Source organism: Lissotriton vulgaris, chromosome 4_1, assembly GCF_964263255.1.
Source record: "Lissotriton vulgaris chromosome 4_1, aLisVul1.2, whole genome shotgun sequence".
In the NCBI taxonomy this organism is placed as follows: Eukaryota; Metazoa; Chordata; class Amphibia; order Caudata; family Salamandridae; genus Lissotriton; species Lissotriton vulgaris.
Genome location: NC_141691.1, coordinates 830,442,511 through 830,463,787, shown reverse-complemented (window position 1 = coordinate 830,463,787; position 21,277 = coordinate 830,442,511).

Below are 21,277 nucleotides of genomic sequence, written 5' to 3'. Positions count from 1 at the left end.
GCCAACGGGGCACCCCACGCCGACTTCCGGCGCAGCATTGTAGGATGGCCACACCAGTGCAGCCACTTGCTGGACACCACCTCGGTGCCATCCGGATCTCAGCGCGTTCGAGTCACTGTGCCGGAAGAGTAACCGGAACTCAGCTGAACACGCCGTCTTTCGGCGCAGCATTGTAGGATGGCCACACCAGTACGGCAATTTGCTGGACACCACCTCGGCGCCATCCGGATCTCGGCGCGTTCGAGTCACTGTACCGCAACAGTGACCGCAATTCAGCTGGACACGCCGTCTTTCGGCGCAGCATTGTAGGATGGCCACACCAGTGCGGCAATTTGCTGGACACCACCTCGGTGCCATCCGGATCTCGGCGCGTTGTGCTGCCTTCGGCCTATTCGCACATCGGTCCGCTACTGACGCCGCCTCACGTGCCAACGGATTTTCTACGCTTTTTGTAGCCCTATGTCGCATAACAGGTCATGTGACTTGTTTATAAAACTTTTCATTGGTTCATTTTACTTTTGGTTTCCTAAAGATGGAAGGCTTGGTCATATGACCTAAAAATAACACTTTTCATTGGTTTAGAACATTTTTTTTTCCCAAACGATGAAAGCCCCACCTTGTTTCTGGATCATTCAGACTGAAGCTGGCGTCAGCATGAGAGCACCACCATCTCGTGGCTCCGTCGTGGTCATTCCGCGAGCAATCATGGCAGCCGCTCCCCACCGGAAGCCTGCGGGAGTCGGGGGCCCCCAAGACTTTTATACAATCTTCACGGCTGAGGGGACGCTTTTCGAGAATGGAGCCCAAGCCCTAGCAGGCAAGCGTCCGACTTCCAAGGTGTCCCAGGGCCATTTCAGTGGACCAGGCCCAAAACCGAAGAGCCGTCCGCCATTTTGACAGCCATGTGGCAGCCGCCTATCGCTGCACTGCAAGAGTGGGAGCAACTCCACAACATGGTGAGCGAGACGCTGTGGCCGCAAGAGCGAGCGCAACTCAGCTAGATGGCCGCCACCTGGGGAGACCCGTTCACGCCTCCTCCCCCCCCCCCCCCCCCGGGCCGCCGCACGCCAATTTTCGGAGCAGCATTGTAGGATACCAAAACCAGTGCGGCAGTTTACTGGACATCACCTGGGTGCCTGTCGTACATGTTGTGTCAGCCATGTGACACTGGACACAGACCGCTACTGACGAGGCCTCCCCCCGCACCACCCGGGACGCCCCACGCTGTTTTTCTGTGCTGCATTGTAGGATCCCTAAACCAGTGCGGCACCCAGGCGACATCACCTGGGTGCCGTCCAGAACTCTGCACGTTGTGCTGCCTTGGGACTATTCGCACAACAGACCGCTACTGACGAGGCCTCCCCCCGCCCCACCCGGGACGCCCCACGCCAATTTTCGGAGCAGCATTGTAGGATCCCTAAACCAGTGCGGCACCCAGGCGACATCACCTGGGTGCCGTCCAGAACTCTGCACGTTGTGCTGCCTTGGGACTATTCGCACAAAAGACAGCTTCTAACCATTGTTGCTTTTTGTGTTAATAAATGTTTAAATGTTTTTAGTTTTTGTTCTGTTCATTATCGTTAAAAGTTAATAAAGTTTTATAACCTTAATTTGTTGGAGTGTTATCTATTTTTTGAAAAACGGGTGAATGGGGCCTTGAATCGGGTTATTGTCATGTGTGGGCTTTGGAAGTGTGCTGCTGCAGGATCGGACATTTCAAACTCAAATGCACGTTCTTTTTCTTACCTTTCCGAAGCATGGAGCGCAATAGCAAGCAGAGAAAGGGTGATGCACGTGTTGAACACTACCTGACCTGGCAAGTTGCTGGCAGTGCCCCCCCGCCCGCTCCTGAAAGAGGGCACACACACACCGCCGCCCCGAGTACTTCAGAAATCTTTAAAAGACCATGCGCTTGTTCATGAGGCTTAAATGGTTTATCACCTCTTCTAGAACCCCTACATCGACCCTCTGACGTTTCATGGAAAAATTACCATGTAACACAATACCAAGCCCTATCAGCTGAAACCCCCAAGGAATCGTGGGGCATATTAGCAAGGGGGTTTATCTCCCCTTTTTTGGCTTTAAAAACCATGAAAGCGGAGATAAAAGTATTTCCCTATTATCAAGCTGTCGCTAACACCAGTTAGTGACACCTAAAAGGAGATAGCGACCATCTTGGGCCCGGCTTTGCATGTCAGTGATACTTATCACTAATGACATGCAAAGTGGCGTGCCAAGATGTTAGCGACTGGAAACAGTCCCTAACATCGCTACCTTCTATTACCAACTTTTGGAGATATTCGCACTAAGCGCGAATATCTCCAAAAGCTAACACCTGCCCTGAGCAGGTTTTAGCCATGTTATCCAATGGGAGGTGGATAACATGGCTAAGAGCATTAGGTCGATAATACATGAATATCGCTGACTTTTCTGCGATAATAGCAAGGTTTATCTGCGATAAAAATCGCCGATGTGCGGCGATAATTTTTGTCTCTAAACAAGTTATAGACAAAAATTATCGCTAGTTGTTAGTAATATGCCCCCGGGTTTTTGCTTGCAGAAATCGGGAGGCGGGAGACTAGCACTGAAATCAGTACTCACACGCCTGAATCAGGAGGATTGCCATGTCTGAATTCTCTACAGCTGGGGCCATAAACTACATCCGCAGGGGTAGGTGATAGCCTGGGACCAGCCTGGCATCTAAAATGGCTGCCGTGCACGACAAAATTGTGGCATTCGAAAAAAGGCAAGATGGAGCAGCCGCTGGAAGAGATATATCAACATATATCAGCCTCCTCAGCCACCCTCAGGAAACATAGGGGATTAGGATATGTCTCCCGCACCCCCTTATACCTAGTACTTTAATTAACGAAGCACAAAATGGCGAATTCCCGTTTCGCTACCAGTTTGCGGCCCAGTTCGCGGCCCGTGAAGCGCTTCTACCGTGAAAAATCATTTTTTTTTTTATTTTCCCCACGGGACCCTTTAATAACCCCAACAACATTCCTAGGGGGTCAAGAGAGAGATACCTTGCCCCCTTTCATTAAATTCCCCCTTAGTTTTTCACCTTTTCTTCTCTCTCGATCCTACCGAGAGACAAGATGGCGGCCGCTCCGGACTGTCACGCAGCAAAAAAAAAAAAAAAGCTCACGCACAGCCGCTGGAAGAGATGTATCAACATATATCAGCCTCCTCACCCACCCTCAGGAAACATAGGGGATTAGGATACGTCTCCCGTACCCACTTATAACTAGTAATTTAATTTACGAAGCACAAAATGGCGAATTCCCGTTTCGCTACCAGTTTGCGGCCCAGTTCGCGGCCCGTGAAGCGCTTCTACCGTGAAAAATCATTTTTTTTTTCTTTTCCCCACGGGTCCCTTTAATAACCCCAACAGCATTCCTAGGGGGTCAAAAGGAGGATACCTTGCCCCCTTTCATTAAATTCACCCTTCGTTTTTCACCTCTTCTTCTCTCTCGATCCTACCGAGAGACAAGATGGCGGCCGCTCCGGACTGTTTAGAATGTTGACAGACACCGGAGAGCCAATCAGCTTTCTGCGCGCAAAGTTCCGATAAGCGAAAAGTAAGCGGACCGGATCGCTGCCCAGAGCGCTGTTACAGATATATATCTTGGTTTGAACGTTAATTTCTCAAAAACTACTGGAGCACATATATTGAGACCTAGCAAAGGCACATCGGGCTAACAGTCCCTACAATTTTGCCAAGTTTCGTGCAAATCCATTCAGCCGTTCGAGCTAAAAGTGAGTCCAACCGCCCTATGGAAAAATGAATGGGAAAAACGCGTTTTGGGACCCCCCTTTTTTCTCAGCCCCCCCTTGACGAAACCCCACCAAATTTTCAGGAGCTGCTCAGAAACAAAATGTGCCATTTTCCTGAAAATTTCAGCCGATTCCATCCACAAACGCCAAAGTTATTAGACATAGAATTTTCAAAAGTCCCATAGGGAATTAATCCTAACTATATATACCTACTGGCGATAGCCAGTAGGTAATGAATATATATATATATCAGTTCAGTTCAGTTTCAATCTTTATTTCGACCATTTGGTCATAAAAGATGCACAATACAAAGAAGGAAAAACACATATTCAAACAACTTTACATTTAAAATATGGCTACGCAGAGAGAGTTCAATACAGGGATAAACATCTTTATAGTGAATTTAAAAAAGTTCAGTCACTACCCAACATTCTTTAAAAAACGGTTTCGTGTAAACCACACATTGGTTAAAAATTTAGAAAGTGCAAAAACAGTTGGGCCAGTAACATCAGTTTTTAAAACCCTGTACATTGGTGCGTATTCCCTGCCACCCATGTTCCTTATCAACGGAAGCAGCCAATACTTTCTAGCTGCCCTATAGGCTGGGCAAAAAAAGACCACATGCAAGTCGTTCTCCTCCCTATCCTCACACACAGGGCAATACTTGCTGGGGGCGGCCGGCGACCATCGACTAGTAAAAGACCGGAGGGGTAGCGTGCCATACCGCCACTGGAGATACAGTCTTCTTGCCAGTAAGGGAAAAATAGGGTCCAGAACCTTTTCAAACTTATAAGTGTCCTTGCTTTGCAGGAACACGGCTGACAAAGACCCGTCTGGTTGGGCAGCTATAGCCCCTGCCAATTTATGTTGGTAGTATAAATTCGACAGAGACTTCTTAGAAATATTGGGTGCTGCCGTGGCCGGGTCTGTCCATAAATCAGGAAGCCCCAAATCCATGCAGATGGCTTGGATATTTTTAACCCAGGGGACACTAAGCACCTTGGGGTGTTTCAGTAATTCGACCAATTCAGCCCTGTAATCTGTGAGATCGTTACTACTCCATAGCCTGCGCCAGAAGGCTATGGGTCTCAGGCCTATCTCATACGCTAGAGGCCGTAATCCTAAATCAAGCCTCAGTGGAAGAAGCGGAGTGCTCGGGGGGAGAGCAGCCACCCTTCTTACAAACTTGTTTTCTGTTACAGAAAGGCTATGACAAGGCATATGCCCCCACAGTTCAGCCCCATACATAATTGCTCCCCTCGCCTGGGCCTTATATATCTGAACTAAGGCGCCCAACGGCCGGTACGTCGAGCCGGTCATAATTCGTGCAATGCCCCCAGTAGTTTGCACGAGTTTGAGATTTGCCCTGCTCTGGTGGGATCCCCAGGTCATAGTTTCATTGAGGGTTACACCCAGGTATTCGAAGGTGGCCACTCTCTCAAGCCGCGCAGTTCCCAGTAGCGGACTCTGGCGCAATTTGTGACTCGGGTTTAAAACCATAAATTTGGTTTTAGTGGCGTTAATTTCTAACCCTCTATCCAGGCAGAATGCGGAAAAGGAGTCGAGTATCCTTTGAATACCCATAGGGGTTTTGGAAAGCAGCAGGGTGTCGTCCGCAAACATAATTGCGGGCACCCTGCGGCCATTAAGTTTAGGGGGCGTCGGTATGCTCAGTGGCGTTGAGATGGGCGATTACCCCGTTGACAAAGAGGCAAAACAGGGTCGGCGCCAGCACACAGCCCTGTCTTACCCCTCGGTCAACGGGGAACCTATCAGTAAGCTCCCCAGACCTCCCGCACCTCACTCGGGCATAGTTCCCATGATGCAGCCTCTGTAAGATTGACAGGATGTCCGGGGGGACGCCCATCTCAGCCAGGACGCTCCATAATTTCCCCCTGGGGACCAGGTCGAAAGCGGCCCGTAAGTCCACAAAAATTGTGTACAAACTGCCGCCATCGAACTTTGCTGTCTTCCAGTATATCAGATTTAGTCTAAAAACCTGGTCCACTGTGGATACCCCCTTCCTAAACCCCGCCTGATAGGGACTAAGGGCATCCACCTCCTCTATCCAGTCCTGAAGCCTATTCAGCAAGACCCTGCCGAACAGCTTCTGCGGTACAGCGATCAGGCTGATTGGCCTGTAGTTGGCTGGGAGAAGAGGGGAGCCCTTTTTAAAGATAGGGACCACCTCTGCCCCCAGCCAAGTACCAGGGATTTCCATCCCACCAAGAACACTGTTAAAAAGGGCCGTGAGATAGGGTGCCCAGACAGTGGGCTCCTGTTTAAACAAGTCCCCCGGTAAGCTATCCAGACCTGGCGCCTTCGCGGAAGCCAGGCCCGAGATAGCGGCAGTGACCTCCCCCAACGTTATTGCCTCCCCTTGGTGGCCCAGCCCCTCCACCTCGATAGATTCAGGGGCTTCACCTGGTTCAGAGCTATAGAGCGATTGGAAATGGTCCTTCCAAACCCCAGGTGCTATATTTGGCTCCAATGCCGATTGTAGATTCCCTGACCCCCCATTCACTATCCTCCAAAATAACCGTTGATTTTGGAGTGCTAGGGCCTTTGTGAGATCTTCCCACTGATTTTCTTCCCATTCTATTTTGGCCTGCTCCAAAATTCTTTTATGGACTTGCCTGCTATGTTTCAGGTGTTCTCCTCCCACCCCCTCCTTTACTACTTTGAGCAGTTCTGATTTAGCCCGTCTACAAGTTTGATTATACCAGCGTGCTTTACCTCGGGGCCTATCTCTGGACTTGCGTGCGCTACTAGTGAAATGTAGTGCCGCAATTTTTGTGAGATCCTCGTGGGCATTGAATACTCTGGTCTGGGAGTCTATATTATTATTCCTCATGTCTTCTCTCCCCACAGCTTCCAAAATGGGGACAATCTCAGCATACAGCAGGGGAAGTTTTTCCTTGGTTGCAACCATATTTTCCCACCTAATTCTTCTCCTGGTGTTATCTAGGAGGAGCGCGGGTTTATTCCCTTCCACTATAGTCCCCAAAACTGTGGGGCCTGGATGCACCAGATCAAGCTCCAGGGCATTGTGATCGCTCTCACTCCTTACCATCACCCTAAAGTCCCGGATTGTGGCCCACCTCGTTAATTGGACCATAACATAGTCCAACCGAGACTCTCTCCCCTGTCTGTTGTAGGTAGTTTTGCTTGGAATATCGGATCCCCACCGCCCATTACATGCTCTAATTCCAAACCTTAGGGTAAGGGCAGTAATTTGTAATGCTAGAGGGGACCAAGCTTTCGCAGGCGGTGCTTCCACCGCGGGAACTGACCACCTTGCGTCTTCTTCCACTGTAAGCCCTTCCAGAAGGCCGGGTAATGGCTCAAATTGAGAGTTGAAATCCCCGCCCACCACATAATATGAATCATTCGACAGTTCAAATAAAAGGTTCGAAAGTTCATCAATGGTTGGTGATTCCTTTGCCCTTCCTATCGGCCTGGAATACAGGTTAACCAGCACAAGTTTCACATTATTTGGCCAGAGTAATGAGACCACAAGTATGTCTTTAGAATTAAATGGTAGACGGGTGGCCACACAGCCCAAATGAGAAGCTACCCAGGTCGTGAGCCCGCCAGACGGACGACCCTTGCCTTCCCACTGTGCTGGAATGTAGAATGACGCAAAGCCTTGGTGACCATAGTCCTCACGTGCCCATGTTTCCTGGAACATACAAATGTCCCCCGTTTTAATGTAATTTTCCCATATTTATATATATGAATATATATATATATACTACAATCAGCAATGCGATCACATGGCTGGGGGAGGCGTGCTCCTATCAATTAGGGAGAGCTGCAGAGACTTAATAGGGCTGGGTGCTTGGACTTTCAGTTAAGTAGGGGCGTCTGAGGAAGGCTCACGCCGAAATGCATTACGCCTTACCTGCCAGCAAATAAAGAACCTCTCCTTCAAATTCCTCGCTTGTGGCTCCTTCTTTCAGTCCTTACTGGAGGTGGTGTGCAATGTTATTCGTGTCGACCAGAGACACGTTAAGGAGCCCCCGCTTCGGAAGTTGGCTGCCCAATCCTGGTGCCTGCGCAAGCAGTTTTGTTTTCTCGTCAAGTTATTGACAAAGCGGCAGCTCACCTACAGCAAAGCAGGAAAGCACGGGACGCTGCGCCAAAGCAGTCTGTGACTCCACGGATGGTGCGTGATGCACTGCCATCAACCCACGACCTGGCGGACCTGTACCCTGTGGGGTGAAGCGGAATAGCGGGGACTTGAGAGGCTCTCATGCGTGCATAAACTGAATGAAGGTCGCCGAGCGCTGCAGACGCCTGGAAACACAAGAATTTCCACTTCGGTTTCCCCACGCATTGCCAGCCCAAGGTATGGTGAATCCTGGGAGTTGTAGTGTTCGCTACCTTACACTACAATCAGCAATGCGATCACATGGCTGGGGGAGGCGTGCTCCTATCAATTAGGGAGAGCTGCAGAGACTTAATAGGGCTGGGTGCTTGGACTTTCAGTTAAGCAGGGGCGTCTGAGGAAGGCTCACGCCGAAATGCATTACGCCTTACCTGCCAGCAAATAAAGAACCTCTCCTTCAAATTCCTCGCTTGTGGCTCCTTCTTTCAGTCCTTACTGGAGGTGGTGTGCGATATATATATATATATATATATATATATATTCAATGAAAAAACCATAGGTTATAGACCATGTATAGTTAGGAATTAGCATTTACAAAACCATATTTTACTCACACAAAACCATTGAAATTTCATATATAGTTAGTTGCCCTAACTATATATCACGCACCCGCAATCCAGTGCTGATGATGTCACATATTACATCATTCATGACATGGTCAGTGACATCACTGATGACATCACTGATGACATCTCAAATGACATCACTGATGACATCACTGATGACATCTCAAATGACATCACTGATGACATCAATGATGACATCTTAAATGACATCACTGATGACATCACTGATGACATCTCATTTGACATTACTGATCACATCACTGATGACATCATTCATGTGATTATACGATGAACCTCTTCAGACTCTGATATAACCTTAGATACACTCAGTGTAAACAGACACTCACAGACTGTCACTCATCCATGGAGTTACTCACACACCTCGTCAGTCATGCAAAGAATCAATCACACCTCCATTTCCTCAACTATACAGTTATACACATCTTACTTATTCAAACATATACTAACACATATTTACTCCCTTATACAATCCCTGATACAAGTTCACAATGATCCATACAGACACTCACACATTCATTGGCTCTTATGCACAGTTATTTATATATGTCAACTCTCACATGTACTGTGTTTTACATATGTACTTACTTTGACATGTAGCACTGAGATATCCGTTCACTCACCAATACACTCATGCACACAGTCAACCGCCCATACAGCTGTTTACACATGCACTTTTGAACCCATACATCTAGTGAATCAACCGCTCACACATCTATGCACAGAGTCATACACCTCCCAGCCACCCACACACACATCCAGTCTCCCATACAAATACTTGGGCAACCAACCAATAACCCATATAGTTACTCAAATAGCTCCTGATCAACACATGCAGCAGTTTACAGAACAACAGACATAATGATGTACAAATTTAGACAATGAAGTCACTAACTCATGCCCTCAGTGAGACACATTTAATCACTCACTCACACAGTCAGTCATGCACCTACTAAATCCTTCCTCCAGACACTTATACATCCACTCATTCTTCAATATGTAAGACATATTTTAACTTTACAGAAACACACAGTCACTGGATGTTGTCATCAGTGATGTCATCAGTGATGTCATTTGAGATGTCATCAGTGATGTCATCAGTGATGTCACTGACCATGTCATGAATGATGTAATATGTGACATCATCAGCACTGGATTGCGGGTGCGCGATATATAGTTAGGGCAACTAACTATATATGAAATTTCAATGGTTTTGTGTGAGTAAAATATGGTTTTGTAAATGCTAATTCCTAACTATATATGGTCTATAACCTATGGTTTTTTCATTGAATTTCAATGGTTTTTTAAAAGCTAATATCTGTAGCTGTAAAATGTCTATATCTTTATATTCCAAATTATATTTTATATGTTTATGATTAATTTTTTTTAAAATATTTTTTGGGTTCGCTCCTGGTTCGCGAACCGGGAAGCTTTCCGTTAGCTCAATTTGATGCCGCGACCCGGTCCGCTAACCGGTAAACGTTCCGTTTGCGCAACTACCACATCAGAAATCAACATCGTGACGCGTCGCGGAAACGCGACATATCACGTTGTCGCGTAATGCGTCTTATGACGCGCCGCGTTAGCGCTCCCGGAAGTGCTCCGGACCGCGAACCGGAAGCGATCCGGGGCGCGGCGCGCACCGCGTAACGTGAGCGGAACAGGTCATGTGACTTGTTTATAAAAGTTTTCATTGGTTCATTTCACTTTTGGTTTCCTAATGATGTAAGACTAGGTCATGTGACCTAAAAATAACACTTTTCATTGGTTTAGAACTATTTTTTTTCCCAAATGATGAAAGCCCCCACCTTTTTTCTCAATCTGACTTTCAACTTTGAGAAAGGAAGACCTGATCATTTGCTCTGATTAAAAAATGGCTTCAATAGTAGCTTCAGCTGGTGCACCCCCACCACCACCACCATCTCCTCATAGGAAGAGAGGACCACCTGCACAGTTTCTAGGCAACCCAGAGGAGGAAGAAGATCCAGAAGAGGGAGAGGAAGAAGAGGAACCACGATTTGTCAAAGAGTTACCCCGGGTATCGCATCACAAAAATAGCTTTATTTGGCAATTTTTTTCCATTCCACCTGGAGAGAAAGAAGTCAATGCACGATATGCCACGTGCCTTATATGCAAAGATAAATTATCAAGGGGTACTGATAAAAAATACAGCTATGGAAACTACACGATGCAACGACATATGCAGAGGTGGCATCCATTAAATTATAGTCGGGCAGAGATGCGTGAACTACAAGAAAACCCCCCAACTTCGGTGGCCAGAACATCTACAGATATTTCTCTCACAGTTGCAGAGGCAAGCGAAACAGTGCCCAATATTCAAAAAAAATTTTGTCCATATGAAGCTTACTTGCTTATATTGTGGGACTTTAATTTCATGCGCAAATATGAGTGTGAAATTAATTAATTTAGCATTCGAGAAACACCGATGCTCCAAACGCCCCAAGTTTTAATTTTTTTTTTTGCTCCTGTTGAGCCCTTTTCAATGCCTCTTTTTGTTCTTTCCCTTTGAAAAAAAACAAAAAAACAAAAAAGTGTTCAAAAAATACAAAAAAACAAATAATGTTCAAAAAAGAAAAAAAAAATATAAAACAACAAAAACATAAAAAAAAGTTCTTTTCAGAACTACCTCCCCTTTTTACAAAAATTGCTAGAAAGTGTAACACTCTGGCAAGCTGTTTTTTTTTAGTTTGCTTTCCGGTTCGCTCGCCGGTTCGCGAACCGGGAGCTAACCCCATTTAAAAAAAAAAAAAAATAAAGGAGTAAGTACAAGGGAAGAAAACAGAGAGTAATGTTAAAAGAAAGACAGCTATAGGGACTAAACCAGAAATGGTGTTTAATAGATTTATTTACCTAAGAAAAGAAGGAAGAGGATATAAAGAAGTGAAAGAGTCAAGCATTGAAAATGCAATAGGTTTCACAATAGAAGAGTTTGTTCTTTTGGTTTTGCAAATGGATGAGTGGTGTTGTGTGGATGAGAGGCATTGCGTGGATAATTGGCGTTGAGTGGATTATTGGTGTTGCGTGGATGAGTGGTATTGCGTGGATTAGTGGCATTGCGTGGATGAATTGCGTGTGTGAATGGCATAGTGTGTGTGAGTGACGTTGTGTGCGTGAGTGGCGTTGTGTGTGTGAGTGGTGTTGCGTGTGTGAATGGCGTTGCGTGTGTGAATGGCGTTGCATGTGTGAGTGACATTACTGTGAGGGGGGGGAGAGGAGAAATGCACACGGCAGACAGGAGAGGGGACGAAGCGGGGACAGTTTAAAGCTCTATAGTCTGAAGCCCTATAGTAGGTGAATGTGATTGAAATGTAACGAAAAGAGTAGAAAACATTTACCTTATAATTCTTGTTAACTATTTTAATTCTTTTTTCATACTTTCAATCTGTGAAAGAGAGAACAAACATTTCAAAAATATTAAAACATGTATTTAAAAATTAAAAAAGACAAGGGAAAAGGTTCAAGAACAAACAGTTTTTCAACAACTTTGACATTTACAGAAGCCTCTGCTTCTCTACGTCCCCTACACAGTCCTAAAGATATATATTTTAAACAAACAGTATCTTAATGCTGATGAAGTGAGGCCTATTTTGGAACATGGTGCATCTTTTGCACTGCTGATGTCTCACAATAGTGATGCAATGGCAGCACAAAAGAGATGTAAAGCCATCATAAAATTGTCTATAACATTTTAAATAATTGTTTCAGGATGCAAATAAGATGTGTCCTTTCCAGAGGTTTGTTTGAGGTGAGGCCTATTCAGGTTTAAAAAAAAAACAGTACCCAGAAGTGCAGCACTGTAAGCATTAACTTTGACACTTACAGAAGCCTCAGTTTCTCAATATCTACCTCACATTTCTAAATGTATATCATAAGTACAAAAAGTAGCGAATTAATTATACATGTTAAATGGTTTATTTTTGCTGTTCTCAGAATGTATCAAATTTTACTAAAACAGTGACTTGAAGGTATTCATCATGTAACAGCGGGGAAAAAAAACACAATCAAAATGATTGTGTTTAAAAAACCCATACAACATAAGAAATCTGAATTCAAAACTCATAAAAATTAACTTACTTTCCATGACGTCGAAAGATGTCCTATGAATTGCTTACAGTCCTTTGTGCTATTAATATTTTCAGCCCGCCACTTTCTGAAACAAAACCTCCATCGTTTTGAAAAATATGTTACATACATGTTTCCACATGGCCAAATCATGTTAGAGCGATTTACAACTTTTGGAATTCTTGTAACCAAATCCCGTCATTTTCTATTTTCGCAACTTTCAGAAAGAAAACGTTTAAGATTACTTTCACAATCCTGGACTACTAATATCTTACTCTTCTTGCTCACTCATGTTCTACTTTTCCTATCACACTGATACTGCTTACTATGAAGCAGACTTACTTGCATCAGGTTTATATAGTTGGATTTTTAAAATGACATTATAATCAAAATTTGGGACCAATAATCTAGACAGCATTGCAGACTTACATTCCCTCTACTCCATGAACCTCTTGAAATTCCTCAGAGCACATTCCGTGATTCTTGCCCTAAAAGTTTGGTTTTAAAAACACCAGGTAAGAATTTTTAAGGTCATACGGCAATTTTTTTTTGAAAGTTATAACAGAATCGTTGCAGAATGACCAGCCGTTTCTAGACTTTAAATAAGCTGTGTAATGTCCTGATGTTGTTGAAGGACCGTCATGATAGATTATTGCTACAGTTACAAAAGTCCTTCCTGATATTGACAACTGCGAAGCAACAACATTTTTTATTAAAGTTGTCAATTTTGTTCCATCAGGCCTACATCGTTGGAACATTAAAATGACATACTGGCCATATCTTCGTATAAATAATGTTGACATCATTTCAGATTTACATTGGCTACACTCCAGGTTGTGATCATCTGCTTTTACTAGCTTATTAAAGGACACTGATTTACTGTCTGGCAAAGTTAAATATATAAATCTTTCTGAGTCTACACTAGATGTACTTGATACCCCACAGTTCTCGCAGTCATGCTGCCATTGATAAGAAAGCTCAAACAGGTGATCTACATCTACACCCTCATCTTGCAATACATCAAGCATATACATTAAAAACTCCTGACAATCCTGCTGATTATTTTCAGAGAAGTCTGTTTGACCTGAACATTCGTCTAACAGATAACGAACTTCAGACACACTTTCTACTTTTGTTCGATCAGTGCTACATTTCTCTAACACAGAATTCAACAAACAGCATAAACTTTGTTCCGAATTGAACACAATCTGTTCTTTTAAAGTCTCTAGTGAAAAGAGAACATTAACCACTACATTTGGAAAGGGGTGACCATTCGGTCCCCCCGAACGTATGGTGGAGTACCACGATCCCCCCGGGAAGCCATCTTGGGCGGGAGGCGAGTCTCGGCTGGTATGCCCGAAGCGGCGTAGCCGGGGTGCGCCTTTTTCCCGCCCTGGAGTGGGTTGTCCTAGACACTGACACGACCGGCCACGCCCTCGGAGGCAGGCGGGGGCGGGTTTACGCCCGCCCTGAAGATGGATAAAAGGAGCAACAAGCCAAGAAAGCATCCTCTTGTTCCTGTGCTCTGAAGCTGCACCTCCCCGCTGCACGTGAGCTCGAGACGGAACGAAGAGCCAATTTTGAGCGTTGTAATCTTTCTTTTGTCTTACAGATATCCCGTCTGAGAATGCCCAAGAAAGTCGGAAAGCGGGTCGGTACCGATCAGATGCTCCGCATGCTCATGAAGGAGGTAGCCGATTTGAAGAAGCAGATGGCGGCTAAGAACGGGGAGGGAGGACCGAAACGGCCTTTGCCGGGAGTAGTCCCCGGTGGGAGAGGCAAGAGGTCCAGAAGGGGGGCGCTTGGGGGGGAAACCCCGGTTCCCGATACCCCACTTGAGGAGCCAACCCCGGTGCCGAAAGAGGGGAATCCGATCCCCGTGGTGGTCACCCCCGTGACCGGGGATGATATGCCTCCCGAGTTAGCGGCACAATTGGCAGCGTGGTTGGGAAAAGATAGCGAGGGCACCACGGCTGACGACGCCCGGGCAGTAATGAGACAACTGCGGGAAGCTAGGGAGGCTGTGAAGGCACCATCTTCTGTTACCCCGCCGGTTCCGGCGGCGGAAAATGCAACAGGCCCAGGTTCGGCGGCAAATGCAGCTTCTGGTTGAGGTAAGCAGCCATTGCCGATCGCGGGGGAGGGGTATGTACCTTCACGAAGGGAGAAGGTGGCTCAGCATGTTCCACTGGAAATTAAGGAAAAGATTTGGGCAAATAAGTATGTTAATATTTTTTCTTTGCTTACCGACCATTACGAGATGGAGCATGTTAAGAGCCAAAAGGAGCTCATGCATCCGAGTGTTTGGCGCGCAAAAATGGCCGCCTTTAAGGTTGACGAAAACATTGGTACTTGGGGCAGAGCGTGGGGCATTTTTACCTCCATTATGGGCGAGCGCAGGCCCGAGTTGCTGACCGAGTTGCCTATTTATCAATCACGTATCATGGAGTATTCCGTAGCGTATGGGGGCAATCAGTGGTTCTGCTATGACAATATTTTTAGAAAAGCTAAGGAACACAACCCAGTTCTGACTTGGGATTGTTACGACTCCGTGTCATGGCAAAAAATGGAGAGTACAGGAATGTTAAAAGTGCCATTGTCGGGGAGTAACGGGGGTGAATCTTCCCGCCAATACTCCGGGACACCCTTTCGGACGGGTGCAGGTAACGAGTACCACTCGAAGCCGAGTGGCAATGCAGGTAAAAGGGGGATTTGTTGGAATTTTAACAGAGGTAAATGTACGAGGCCCCAGGGGTCATGCAAGTTCAGACATGAATGTGGGGGGTGTGGGCAGCCATCCCATCCTGAGTCCATGTGCAGAGCCAAAACGGGTGATAACGGTGGTAAGGGAAGCGCCAAACAGGTCTGAAATAGTCCGAGGGGCGCCTTTACCTACTCCGATTGATACCATGGCAATGATTCCTTGGCTCAGCGAATACCCGGATCACGATTCCGCGGGGTGTTGCGAAAAGGGTTTTCATATGGTTTCCGCATCCCAGTGGGGAATTTTCAGGGTGTAGCAAACTGTAAGAATCAACTATCGGTCTTGCAGCATACGGCTGTGGTACAGGTAAAGATTGGGAAGGAGGTGACTCGAGGTCGTGTCGCCGGTCCATTTGATTTGCCACCAGTTGCTAACTTTGCTTGTTCCCCTCTAGGGGTGGTCCCCAAGAAGGACCCGGGTGAGTTTCGGCTGATACATAACTTGTCAGCCCCACGTGGTCTTTCCGTGAATGATGCGATAGACCCGGAAGTGTGTTCGGTGCGGTACGCATCTTTCGATGAGGCCGTCGCCATGTTGAATCGCCTGGGGCCCGGGGCGCTGATGGCAAAATCAGACATCGAGTCAGCGTTCCGGTTGCTCCCGGTACACCCAGACGATCAGCGTCTCCTTGGTTTCAGGTTTCAGGGTCGCTATTACATGGACAGATGTATGCCAATGGGATGTTCTATATCTTGTGCCTATTTTGAAAAGTTCAGTTGTTTTCTGCAATGGGTCTTCACAAAGAAGACGGGTTTTCAACATGTTATGCATTATCTCGATGACTTTCTGTTCCTGGGGGCAGCCGGGGATCCAGAATGTGGACAGGCTTTAAATGAATTTTGTGTCTTAATGAACCAATTTTGTGTGCCATTGGCGCCAGGTAAGACCGTGGGTCCCTCGACTTCCCTCGAGTTTCTGGGGATCGAGCTCGACTCGGTAGAAGGTTGTTTTCGATTACCAAGAGAAATTGGTGTTGAAATTCAGGGCATCCCTTGAAACATGTATTAGTGAGACTAAGGTAAAACTGCACCAATTACAACAAGTGGTGGGCCAGTTGAATTTTGCCCTGAGAGTAATGCCGATGGCCCGCCCCTTTTCCCGCTCGATTGCACAAGCCATGGTCGGCCTGAAGGAGGGTCATCACCGCACGAGGCTCTCGGCAGAGGTTCGCCAGGACATGCGCATTTGGTTGGCATTTCTGGCGGATTTTAATGGTCGAATTGTCTGGAACAAACCGGCGGTTTCCTCTGAGGAGCTGGGGCTTTGGACAGGTTCGGCGGGGAGTATAGGTTTTGGCGCCATATTCGGCACACAATGGTCGGCTCAAAAATGGCCGTCATGGTGGCACGAGTGCGGACTGACGAGTAACATTGCTTTTCTCGAACTTTTCCCTATTTTGGTGGCCCTAAAAACTTGGCCTGAGGGGTTCCGGGATCACTCTGTGGTGTTTTGGTCTGACAACATGACCGTGGTTGAGTGTATCAATAGTCAGGCAGCACGTTGCAAATGGATGCTGAGACTGCTTAAAGAAATTGTGTTATTGTGCATGCAATTGAATGTGCTCTTTAAGGCAAGACATGTCCCGGGGGTACTGAACCAAGCGGCTGATGCGCTTTCTCGTTTCCGTATGCAGGCCTTTTGGGGTTTTCTGCCCACAGCGGACCCGGTGGCGGCACCCTTTCCCGAAGCTCTCTGGTCTCTTGGTGCCCCGAACTACAAAACCTCGTGGGAGAGAGTTTAGCACCCAGGACGAGGAAAGCATATGAAGGGGCGTTCCGTTCCTATTCGTCCTTTTTGGGTTCTGCTAGGGGGGAGTTATGGGGCCAGGAAGAGCTTGTCGTAAAATTTTTGCTGTCTTTACATCAGGCAGGCAAATCAGTAGCTACGGCCCAGAGGCATCGAGCTGCCATTTCCTTTATGGCAAAGGCTCATGGGATCCAGGACCCGACAGTGTCTTTCGTGGTACAGAAAGCGCTTCGTGGGTGGCAACGCCTTGAGGGTCGCAGAGCAGATGAGAGGCACCCGATAGGTCTGGATAGGTTGGCCCTGTTATTATCCGTACTCCCTGCAACGTGTTCATCCCAGTATGAAGCAGTGTTATTCCGAGCCGCTTTTGCGCTGGCATTCCATGGAGCTATGCGGGTAAGCGAACTAGTGGCGAGGAACAAGCAGGATACGATGGGGGGACTGTGCCGAGAACACATTCAGGTCAAGGGGGAGACGATGACTGTCTCGTTTGTCAGGTCCAAAACCGATCAGGGTGCGATTGGGGACTGCATAATCATACAGAGGAATCCCGGGTCTTCCATGTGCCCTGTTGTTTGCGTGGAGAAATATTTAGCGCAGAGGGTGGCATCATGGGGGGGGACCTTGTTGAGACACGCTGACGCCACCCCACTGACGAGGTTTCAGTTCCAGCGGGTGCTTGCGATGTCGATTTCGGCCGCGGGCTTGAACCCCGGCGAGTTTGGGACCCATTCCTTTCGGATAGGGGCTGCTACAGAGGCTACAGCCATGGGTCTGAGTTTAGAAGAAGTAAAACGTGTGGGGCGTTGGTCCTCGAATTGTTATAAAAGGTATGTGCGGTTGCACATGTTGTGAAGCTGTAATGATGTACTCACGCTTCTTGTTTTTGTTTGGTTTTCAGTTGCGCAAGCCTACGAGGCGGGGCGGACTGTGCAGTCGACCCAACACCTGGGGACCAGTGGTCAGACATCACCGGCTGTGAAAAAGGAGGTGTGGGTCGTGGGCCACTCATACGTGAGGCGTGCCGCGGACGTATTCAAAGCAGGTGACATGATTCACGTGGCTGGGGAATACGGGTACAGTGTGTCCTTCTACGGAAAGGGCGGGCTCTGTATTGACCAGTTTCAATCCTTTTTCGAGGGTTTGTTAGGGCGGACAAGGTCACCGCCGTCTATAATAATAGTCCATCTTGGGGGCAACGATTTGGTGGCCACTGGTAGACGACTTCTTCTTGAGGCAATGCTTTCCACAGTAAGTTGGTTGGCAAGAAGAGTTCCAGGGTGCACGATTGCGTGGTCCCATATGATCCCACGAAAAGTGTGGCGGGGGGCTATTTCGGTTTCTGCTCTGAATCATTCAGTAAGGAAAATAAATAACAAAGTGAGTAGATTGTTTCGTTCAAGTACACTGCATTCTGTTTCGCATGGTTGTATCAAAGGGGACAGTATGTATTTGGGGGATGGTGTTCATTTGTCCCGGGTGGGGAATGAGTTACTCATAGTAGACCTCATAGCTTGGTTAAAGAGTTTATAACATGACCTTTAGGCAGGAGTGGTTGTGGGGGGTCCGGATAGCCGGTCAACTATCCGGCCAGTGGCGGTAAGGTCATGATCGGTGAGCAGTAATTGGAAGATCCCTATGGGGGGGGGGCGTCACCCATTACGGATGGGAGCGCTCGGGGGAGGTGGCCATCGGCCCCTCAACGGGGAGGCGGTCCCGTCTAAGGATAGGCCGCCGGAAGGAAAGGAAAGGTGGTCAAGGCCCCTTCCTGGATAGGAGGGGCTACGGGCCCTCCTGTGGAATTTCCCGGGGCCAGGACATCTGCGACAGCAGATGGGTAAGTTGTGTGGGGTTCGGGAGGGGGTTTACGCTACCTTTGAGACACGTCATACGAGTCCTCGGACGACCGTTAAATGGCGTCGAGTTCATTGGGGCCCCCGTCAAGTTCAAGGGAAATTGGTAGATGCACTTGAGGTATGCCTCTGTGCGGTTGGTCCCCTCACAAGTGAGGGTGGTATTTCTGGTTTAAGGATCTGACACCGGTTACGACCTTGCCGTTGGCCCTTAACGGTAGGATGTACAATTTCAAGTCAAATGTTTTGTAGGATGTTAGTTCGGCTAGGAGAACCTTTGTATTAGAGATCTGTTAAGGTTAGCCAAACATCGTAATGTGGAAATGAAATTGTACATAATATGAAACTGTTATTTTAATGTTTTGATTTTGTTTCATATTTTAATAAATACCGCCGGGAGGGTCACTCCCTCCCGCCTTCCAAAAGTTCAGAACCGTTTCCGGTTTCCCATCCTTGGGGATTATGTTGAGAGGGGGTGGCGGGTATCTCAGCCATATGGAAAGGGGCGACCATTCGGTCCCCCCGAACGTATGGTGGAGTACCACGATCCCCCCGGGAAGCCATCTTGGGCGGGAGGCGAGTCTCGGCTGGTATGCCCGAAGCGGCGTAGCCGGGGTGCGCCTTTTTCCCGCCCTGGAGTGGGTTGTCCTAGACACTGACGCGACCGGCCACGCCCTCGGAGGCAGGCGGGGGCGGGTTTACGCCCGCCCTGAAGACGGATAAAAGGAGCAACAAGCCAAGAAAGCATCCTCTTGTTCCTGTGCTCTGAAGCTGCACCTCCCCGCTGCACGTGAGCTCGAGACGGAACGAAGAGCCAATTTTGACCCACCCACCAGCCCCTGAGGACAGCTAGTTGTTTTGAATAAAGTTTTGATGTGGTAATTCTATTTCTTGCAGGTTGTGATGATTGTCGTGATAATTTTGAATATGCAATAAAGATGGTCACTTTCAGTATGTTTTGCAAATAAAGTATTTTGCACTAGTGTTGATCAGTAATCATGCTTGTAATAAGTTATAGTTGTTTTTGTAATTTAGGTAGATTTGTCGTATTTATTGTCGGGCGGTAAGGTCATGATCGGTGAGCAGTAATTGGAAGATCCCTATGGGGGGGGCGTCACCCATTACGGATGGGAGCGCTCGGGGGAGGTGGCCATCGGCCCCTCAACGGGGAGGCGGTCCCGTCTAAGGATAGGCCGCCGGAAGGAAAGGAAAGGTGGTCAAGGCCCCTTCCTGGATAGGAGGGGCTACGGGCCCTCCTGTGGAATTTCCCGGGGCCAGGACATCTGCGACGGCAGATGGGTAAGTTGTGTGGGGTTCGGGAGGGGGTTTACGCTACCTTTTAGACACCTCACATGAGTCCTCGGACGACCGTTAAATGGCGTCGAGTTCATTGGGGCCCCCGTCAAGTTCAAGGGAAATTGGTAGATGCACTTGAGGTATGCCTCTGTGCGGTTGGTCCCCTCACAAGTGAGGGTGGTATTTCTGGTTTAGGGATCTGACACCGGTTACGACCTTGCCGTTGGCCCTTAACGGTAGGATGTACAATTTCAAGTCAAATGTTTTGTAGGATGTTAGTTCGGCTAGGAGAACCTTTGTATTAGAGATCTGTTAAGGTTAGCCAAACATCGTAATGTGGAAATGAAATTGTACATAATATGAAACTGTTATTTTAATGTTTTGATTTTGTTTCATATTTTAATAAATACGGCCGGGAGGGTCACTCCCTCCCGCCTTCCAAAAGTTCAGAACCGTTTCCGGTTTCCCATCCTTGGGGATTATGTTGAGAGGGGGTGGCGGGTATCTCAGCCATATGCATAGCAGTTGACACCAGAACTGTTTTCAAATTGAAAACCGACAACATCTTCAACAGAATCCGTTTTCTTTTTGCTTACAATGTTCGGTTCATCGACTTTTGGGCTTTTTGCTACAACCTCCCTACTATTACTAATATTTCTTCGTTTCCGGCCTACCACACGTTTCTCAAACAAAGGATATTGAGGCAAATGTGGCTCATACTCTCTTCTTAACCTATTGTATTCCTTAACACAATCTAGATCCGCACAAATGTTTGTGACATCACAGTCAATCAAGTACAATCCCGATAAAGTTCTAACTCGCAAAGCAAAAACCTAGCAGAACAACGACCAATTAGCTGTACTTCCTCAATGCCATCAAATTTAATTTTAAAAAATTCAATTCCATCTCTACTTCTGTATTTCTCAAAATCAACAACATTACCCATTGATCCATTTACCAGACCTCTTTCAACATGTAAATTCCTTCTCAAAATGATTCG